This window comes from Orcinus orca, chromosome 5, assembly GCF_937001465.1.
Source record: "Orcinus orca chromosome 5, mOrcOrc1.1, whole genome shotgun sequence".
NCBI lineage: Eukaryota > Metazoa > Chordata > Mammalia > Artiodactyla > Delphinidae > Orcinus > Orcinus orca.
This window is the reverse complement of record NC_064563.1, coordinates 2,962,927-2,971,836: the sequence shown is the minus strand read 5'-3', so window position 1 is coordinate 2,971,836 and position 8,910 is coordinate 2,962,927. Positions and strand designations below refer to the sequence as shown.

Genomic DNA, 8,910 nt, shown 5'->3' with positions numbered 1-8,910 from the left:
TAACCTATAGGGAAGTCCAAAAGGGAGGGGATATCTATATGTGTATGGCTGATTCATTTTGTTGTGCAATGGAGGCTAACACAACATTGTAAAGCAACCATACTCCAACAGAAATTAATTTAAAAAAAGCGTAAGACATTTCTCGTCTGTTCGTACTCTGGAAGAAACACGCTGAGGGGTGCCCAAGGAGGCGTGTGAAAAGGTGCTCATTGAAGAGTTTTCATAAGAGCAGATAACTATAAAAAACTTGTGTCTGCCAATGGAAGATGGCAAAATACATAGTAAAATTCACAAGAAATACTATGCATTGATCAAAAAGATTGAGGCAGGTCTGTTTGTATGAGCATGGAAAGTTCCATATCCCATGATCAGTAAACAAAAACAACATTCAGAAAAGTATATATAATATGATTCCACTTGTGAAACACAAACACCACAAAATACCTGTGTCTAATGTGTATGTGCTGGAGACAAGGGATCAAAAACCCAGGCAAACTAGCAGGAGTTTGAGGCAAGAGCCTTGTTTGGGTCAAAGGTCAAAGAGAACTTTAGGCATTTATATAATGATCTAATTTGCTAGCAAAGAGAGTATTTTTCAACTGTTCCTGTTACTTATTTAAAATAATATAGAAGAACTTAGAAGTTTTGTCAGAGTTTTGTTAATGAGCACACCAGTGAGACCTTAGGGCCTATATTAGCAAGAATTATTTAAGACAGATATTGGTTGAGTCAGAGTTTTCTTCTGAATCAGGTTGACACTTGGAAAACTATACCAATCTTACATTCTTAGGTTAAAATAGCCTATCAAAGGAAATGGGAGAAAAGGCAGTTTTCCTCTACCAAACAGTATAGATTTGTCATTCATAAGCATATAGCTCTCTCCTTGGAGACTCTGTAACCCAGTGGAACAGATGAGTGTCATTAGGAAACTCAGGATGTTCACTTGTGACATTTTCTCCAGCCAGTGTTGTAGTTTTAAGCCATGTGGACAGATCCGCATGCTAAAGAGCTTCTTTTTTTTTTCTTCAATAGAAAATGAAATGTCATTTTAGGACTTTTTTCCTTTAATTATCTGTTTAATTTATTGGTTATCCACTGGCTTCTCTCTTTGGTGTGGATCTGTAGTTTTCTCTAGTACTTCTGGGAATTTTAATCTAATTTTTTTCATTTGCTCCAATTTATATTTCCCAAAGCTTATGTCTCTAATTGATTTTTGGTGTGAGTTTTGCACCTCTGTGGTTTTTGTACTAGGTTTTCCTAGTGTGCCTGTTAGGAATATTGGCAAAGATGCCTCACAACTGAATAAAGACAAACACATTTATTGACTTAGCACGGCTTTTTCTCACTTCAGCCCCATTTCCCAGCGGTCCTACTTGGCATTTTGAAACCATCTGATGATTCAAAGGCCCTTTGAAGTAAGCTGAAATCATTAAAACGAATCTAAAAATCTGTTGGCATTTCCACAGCAGTTTCTTAACTCTATTGTGCAGTTCCAATCCTCCGCTAAAACCTCAACTCTAGATGCAATTTTCCAGGCAAGACCAACCCTGAAATTACCTTTTTTTTTTTGAGGAGGAGGATGCCAAGGTGGGAAGGTGCTTTCTGGCAGCCTGGCGCTGCCATCTCCAGCCGTGAATTCTTGCAGGGGTTTCACATTTCCTGTTTGCAGCTCCATCCTTCCCCTCACATTGGCTCTACTGTGTGAAAATGGAAGCTGGCAAACACCACAGGATTCTAATAAGTTTCTCAGTATTGCAAGCTGTGTGACTTTCCTTACTGTGGAACAAGGTAGCAAAATGAAGCTAAACAACAAACACATTTCCATCAACAAAATCTGTAAAACTGCGATGTAAACTTCAGCTCCAGAAGCCTTAATTTAGCCCACTTGAGAAACTCACCTCCTGCTTCTTTACTTTGGAGAAGGCAAATTTATTTCTCCTTTTTCGATTTCTCTTACTTGCTAAAAAGGCTGATGGGTTTCTAGCACAGAAAATATTTTAATAGAAGGACTTTGACCCCTTTTTCCTTCTTAGGACGTACATGGCTAACGGGCTTTAGGCAGAAGAATGAATAAAATGAGCACAGGACAAAATATATTTCATAAGAATGTCTATTCTTGGAGAGTTTTCCTCCCAAGGAACATACTCATAACAGTTACTTTATAAAAGAGGTAGATTCAATGATCACTGAATTAATTGAAGTTCAAAAAATGCTATTACATTTATTGAATAAAAAGAGATGCAAAAATATCTTAATGAAGCCAGATGTGGTGTGAATTCTGGGCATTCATGCAAAGACTGTATAAAATAAAAGTGTATACATAAGAATATGGTTTTGAAGAACAATGAACTTGCACTAAGTTATCTCAGCCAGCACTTCCATTAAATGATAGAAATTTGTTTAAGAGGTAGAAGTGACTAAAAGCACCTGCTAAAGGTCATCTTGTTTGGGAGGTTTTTCTCCACTTCTCTATGGTCACACCATCCTTTGTGCACCTTTGGTATTTCCTTAACACCTGTGTTAGGCCTTTATAACAAATGTCATAGACTGTGTGGCTTAAACAACAGACATTTATTCTCACAGTCCTGGGGGCTGAAGTCGAAGATCAAGTCACCACTGATTTGGTTCCTGGTGAAGGATCTCCCATACTCCTTGCTCATTCTGCTGCTCCGGATTATTCGTTATACACATCAAATGAGATATGCCCCAGGGCCTTTGCACTTGCTGTTCCCTCTGTGTGGGTGCTCTTTACTTGAGCACTGCTGGCTCCCTCACTGTTTTCAAGTTTCCATTCAAATGTCATCTGATCACTCTGTCTCTTTATTCTCCCATTTTTCTCTAGTTCCTTTCCCTAATTAATCTTTCTCCGTAGCACAGATCGCAACCTGATTATCATTACTTATTCATACAGGTATTGTCTTATTTCTCCTATTGGAATGTCAGCTCCATCAGGGCAGAGTTTTTGTCCTATTCACCACAGTAATCTCAGAATCTAGAACAGCACCTGGCACTGTTATGAAAAGGAAAGAAAGACACCCTTTTCACGAAGATGACGCTGAAGGCGAAGAAGGAAACCCCGCCCCTCTCAAAACTGCAGCCAAAGCAAAGGCTTTGAAGGCCAAGAAAGCAGTGTCGAAAGGCGTCCACAGCCACAAAAAAAAAAAATCCAGATGTCACCTACCTTCCGGCAGCCCAAAACGTTGCAGGAGGCAGCCCAGATATCCTCGAAAGAGCGCCCCTGGGAGAAACAGGCTTGACCACTATGCCATCATTAAGTTCCCCCTCACCACCCAGTCAGCCATGAAGAAGAGAGAAGACAGCAACACACTTGTGTTCATTGTGGTTGTCAACACCAACAAGCACCAGATTAAACAGGCTGTGAAAAATCTCTATGACATTGACCCGGCCAAGGTCAATGCCCTGATCAGGCCTGATGGAGAGAAGGCATATGGTCCACTGGTTCCTGACTATGATGCTTTGGATGTTGCCAACAAAATTGGGGTCATCTAAGCTGAGTCCAGCCAGCTCATCCTAAATATGAAAATATTCACTCTTGAAAGAAAGAGAGGAAGGAAGGAAGGGAAGAAGGAAAGAAAGAGGCACATTTCCAGCCTACTTAGAATGACAGGTGATCTGATCTGATAAACATCATCTGGTGGAAATTATGGTCATTTTGATGATGAAGAAAAAAAGAAGTGGTTCTATGTTAAGAGATTCTTTCTTGGACTTTGTGAAAGACTCAGGAACTATCTTTTCCTCAAGTGGAGTTTCTTTCTTCATGGATATTAGCAGCATGAATTTAATTGGCAAAGTGTTAATGGAGGTAAATGCGCATTTCTTTTAAATAGTAAAAGAAAATTCTTTGAGCCTTTTGTTTTTTATTGCTTGTGTCTTGCCAAATGTCTCTGCATAACCTCCAGCCTTGGGTGGTGGCGATTAGGAGGACTTGGTGTGGCCTGGAGCTAAAGCTGTAGGTGATATGAAGTCATCCCAAGAGAGCTGGTGTCCTCAGGGGTTTATGATCTGGGTGCAGAGAACAGACGTTCACCTGCAGCATCTAAGACAGTGCATGTAGGATGCAGAACTAAGATGAATCCTGCAGTTTAAAAATACTGCAGAGGGCTTCCCTGGTGGCGCAGTGGTTGAGAGTCCGCCTGCCGATGCAGGGGACACGGGTTCGTGCCCCCGTCCAGGAAGATCCCACATGCCGCGGAGCGGCTGGGCCTGTGAGCCATGGCCGCTGAGCCTGCGCATCTGGAGCCTGTGCTCCGCAACGGGAGAGGCCACAACAGTGAGAGGCTCGCATACCACAAAAAAAAAAAAAAAAAAAAATACTGTAGAGATTCAGAGGAAAATCATGCCTGTAGGCCAGAAACATAAGAAAGCCTTGTAAGGAAGATAGGATTTGCACCATGTCAGGAAGGTGAGATAAGACCCTGCTGGCACAGGGGTAGGGAGCATGGCTGGCATAATTCAATTGCTGATGTGTTTGAGGGACCAGGAGGCCAGGGTGCTATTTCCATGGCTGTCGCATTGGAGTGGAAGCAATTGCTTGCTTCTCCATCTACTTTAGAAGTACCACATTGCACAGTGGACCTTGGCCATCTGACTTTCTTTTCAACTTGGGCCATCAAGTTGGAGCTTTTCTAGTCTGAGACTTTTTTGCCCTTGAGCAAAAGCACTCACTCTAAATCACAAGACCCTCCCTTTTCTAGGAGTAGACTGTCTCAGGTATGTGATATTGGCTGCCATCCTCCATATTTACTTTGGAACTTTACTGCCACTGATGGAAAAAGTAAAATAAGTGTTCTTTTCTGTGTGTGTCTTTTTTTTTTTAATTGAAGTATAGTTGATTTACAGTGTTGTGTAAATTACTGCTGTACCGCAAAGTGATTCAGTTACACATATATATACATTCTTTTTCATATTCTTTTCTGGATATTGAATATAGTTCTCTGTGCTATACAGTAGGACCTGGTTGTTCATCCATTCTCTATATAAAAGCTAACATCTGGGCTTCCCTGGTGGCACAGTGATTGAGAGTCCGCCTGCCAATGCAGGGGACACAGGTTCGTGCCCTGGTCCGGGAGGATCACACATGCCGCGGAGCAGCTGGGCCCGTGAGCCATGGCCGCTGAGCCTGCGTGTCCGGAGCCTGTGCTTCGCAACAGGAGAGGCCACAACAGTGAGAGGTCCGCGTACCGCAAAAAAAAAAAAAAAAAAAAAGCTTACATCTGCTAACCCCAACCTCCCACTCCAGCCCTCCCCCAATCCCCTCCCCCTTGACAACCACCAGTCTGTTCTCTATGTCTGTGATTCTGTTTCTGTTTCATAGATAGGTTCATTTGTGTCATATTTTAAATTCCACATGTAAGTGTTATCATATGGTATTTGTCTTTCTCTTTCATAACAGCATTCTTAATCCCTGTCTCTAGGGGATGATGTGGGGAACTCGCCCAGCCAGCAAGGTCACCCAGTGTGGAAGGGGTGATGGAGTGCCTCAGAAGTTGTAGGGAGCTCTGAAATCAAGGGCATCTCAAAGCTCCTGCTGTTCTGTGATTCAGGGCCTCCTGCCGGGCTCTCGGGCCAGCTAGATCAAGCTTCACTGTCACACACCTCTTCTGCCATGGAGCGTTAAAGCATTTCTTAGCCTGACATTGCAATTTCCCTGACAAGGTTCTGGCTGACAGATGTTCCCCAAATTAAAAAGTAGTGTACCCTGCCTATTCACTATTTCATCTTTTCAAGGAAGGAGAACAATTATTTATTTTTAAAGCAAAATCACTAACCCCGCACATTGTCATCTGCAATACAAGTTGGGTAATTTAGGAGCAATCTTGGCTTCAGTGATGATGTTGGAACCATAAAGTGGATTCAATTTCAGATTTACAAGTTTCAGAGGGAGGTTCAAGAAACTGTCATATATCCTGACTTCCCTTCATCTCTTCACCTAGGGAAGTTTTTCTGCTTGTCGTGGCATCCTTGTGCTCTCGCTACTCACTTCCCAGCTGCTTTGGGGAGGTAAGTGATACCCATGAGACCTGGATCCTCTGGACAGTTCCAAATGCTGCCAAAGAAAGCAGCAGATGGGATAGGATTTTGAGATCACGTAGAAGATGCTGTCTCACCTGCATCTGCTCAGTCAGGGGCAAGTTGGTGGTTGAAAACATTTTGCATACTAACTCTGTTGTAGGTGTGAGACCTTGCCCTGGAGCAGAAGGGGAAAAAAAAAGATCTAAGAACAGATGGAATTCTTTTTACTTGACACTGTAGAAAGCTGTGCAGAAATGATCACTTTTGGGAGAAAGGTATTTTAATTGAATGAGTCTTTGAGAAGGGACAGTATTATATACAGACCATTTCATATGGAAGATCATTTCCCCTTTCTTGAACATTTTTCTTCTGTATTTTTCATGACACTGTATTATCTCAGTTCACTTCCTATTTCTCCATCCACCTCAGATTTCTTTAGATATGTACCCAGGAGTGGGATTGCTGGATCATATGGTAGTTCAATTTTTAGTATTTTGAGGAACCTCCATACTGTTCTCCGCAGTGGCTGCACCAACTTACATTCCCACCAACAGGGTACAAGGGAAGGATTTAAGGACAAAGTCTTATAAAAACAGTCTTAAAATATGTCTCTTATTATGGGCTTACGTTTGGGATTTTTTTTCCCCTGTTAGCTTTGGATATTTAATGCATTTCAGGATCCTGAAACCCAGAACTGGAGGTATTTTGAGGTGAACCTACTAAGAATCCATTTTCTGCTTATTTTGCTCTATTTTTCATGAAATGAAAAATGAGAACATAAGGCCAAATTTTAGTGCATTGTATTAACATTAAGATTCAATAAAATCTCATGTCTTATAAATAAGAGGAAAGATCTCAGTGGCAAAGGAAGAAAAAGCAACAGATGACGGATGCTGTTCCTGCAAGATGAATGACCAAGTGTACTCACTGAATCCCATTTTCCATCGCCTGCCAGGCTTGAGAAATGGAAATGCCACACAGGCCACCGTGTTGGCTTGGGCCATGAAATTCCACACAGTTACCCCAGAGCCAAGGGTAACAGCTGAGAGAAACCTGAAAAGAATGACGTGATTGATTACACTTGGGAGAAATAGCAAGTCTTGTTGAAACTTGTATAAAAACATAACAGAGGGATTGGTTCAAGATGGCAAAGTAGAAGGACATGCACTCACTCCCTCTTGCGAGAGCACTGGAATCACAACTAACTGCTGAACAATCATCCACAGGAAGACACTGGAACTCACCAAAAAAGATACCCCACATCCAAAGACAAAGGAGAAGCCACAATGAGACGGTAGGAGGGATGCAATCACAATAAAATCAAATCCCATAACCGCTGGGTGGGTGACTCACAAATCAGAGAACAACTATACCACAGAAGTCCACACACTGGAGTGAAGGTTCTGAACCCTAGGTCAGGCTTCCCAACCTGTGGGTCCGACAATGGGAAGAGGAATTCCCAGAGAATCAGGCTTTGAAGGCTAGTGGGATTTGGTTACAGGACTTTGACAAGACTGGGGGAAACAGAGACTCCACTCTTGGAGGGCACACACAAAGTAGTGTGTGCATCGGGAGCCAGGGGAAGCAGCAGTGACCCCATAGGAGACTGAACCGACCTACCTGTTAGTGTTGGAGGGTCTCCTGCAGAGGCGGGGGGTGGCCGTGGCTCACTGCGGGGACAAGGACACTGGCAGCAGAAGTTCTGGGAAGTGCTCCTTGGCGTGAGCCCTCCCAGAGTCTGCAATGAGCCCCACCAAAGAGCCTGTAGCCTCCAATGCTGGGTCACCTCAGACCAACAACCAACAGGGAGGGAACTCAGCCCCACCCATCAGCAGACAAGCAGATTAAAGTTTTAGGGAGCTTAGCCCCACAGAGCAACACCCAGCTCTACCCACCACCAGTCCCTCCCATCAGGAAGCTTGCACAAACCCCTTAGATAGCCTCATCCACCAGAGGGCAGACAGCAGAAGCAAGAAGAACTACAATCCTGTAGCCTGTGGAACGAAAACCACATTTACAGAAAGATAGACAAAATGAAAGGCAGAGGACTATGTACCAGATGAAGGAACAAGATAAAACCCCAGAAAACAATTAAATGAAGTGGAGATAGGCAAATTTCGTGAAAAAGAATTCAGAATAATGATATTGAAGATGATCCAGGACCTCGGAAAAAGAATGGAGGCAGAGATCGAGAAGATGAAAGAAATGTTTAACAAAGACCTAGAAGAAGTAAAGAACAAACAGATAAACAATACAATAACTGAAATGAAAAATACACTAGAAGGAATCAATAGCAGAATCACTGAGGCAGAAGAACAGATGAGTGACCTGTAAGACAGAATGGTGGAATTCACTGCTGTGGAACAGAATAAAGAAAACAGAATGAAAAGAAATGAAGACATTTCTAAGAGACCTCTGGGAAAACATTAAACGCACCAACATTCACATTATAGGGGTCCCAGAAGGAGAAGAGACAGATAAATGACCTGAGAAAATATTTGAAGAGATTATAGTCAAAAACTTCCCTAACATGGGAAAAGAAATAGCCACCCAAGTCCATGAAGCGCAGAGAGTCACAGGCAGGATAAACCCAAGGAGAAACACGCCGAGACACATAGTAATCATATTAACAAATATTAAAGGCATTTTTCACAGAACTAGAACAAAAAATTTCACAACTTGTATGGAAACACAAAGAACCCTGAATAGCCAAAGCAATCTTGAGAAAGAAAAATGGAGCTGGAGGAATCAGACTCCCTGACTTCAGACTATACTACAGAGCTACAGTAATCAAGACAGTATGGTACTGGCACAAAAACAGAAGTATAGATCAATGGAACAGGATAGAAAGCCCAGAGATAAATCCACGCACATATG

At 42.3% G+C, this 8,910-nt stretch overlaps 1 long non-coding RNA gene and 1 pseudogene across 1 annotated transcript; one reads left to right on the top strand and one right to left on the bottom strand.

Annotated features, from left to right (window-relative positions):
• Positions 1-595: 595 nt before the first annotated feature.
• LOC125964469 (60S ribosomal protein L23a-like) lies at positions 596-4,149 on the top strand (annotated as a pseudogene).
• A 1,611-nt stretch (positions 4,150-5,760) lies between these two features.
• LOC117202192 (uncharacterized) lies at positions 5,761-7,889 on the bottom strand. Its single transcript, XR_004484395.2, has 3 exons — positions 7,654-7,889; positions 6,962-7,086; positions 5,761-6,208 (listed from the first exon to the last, which is right to left on the bottom strand). It is a non-coding gene; the product is annotated as an uncharacterized LOC117202192 (long non-coding RNA).
• Between the last annotated feature and the right edge of the window lie 1,021 nt (positions 7,890-8,910).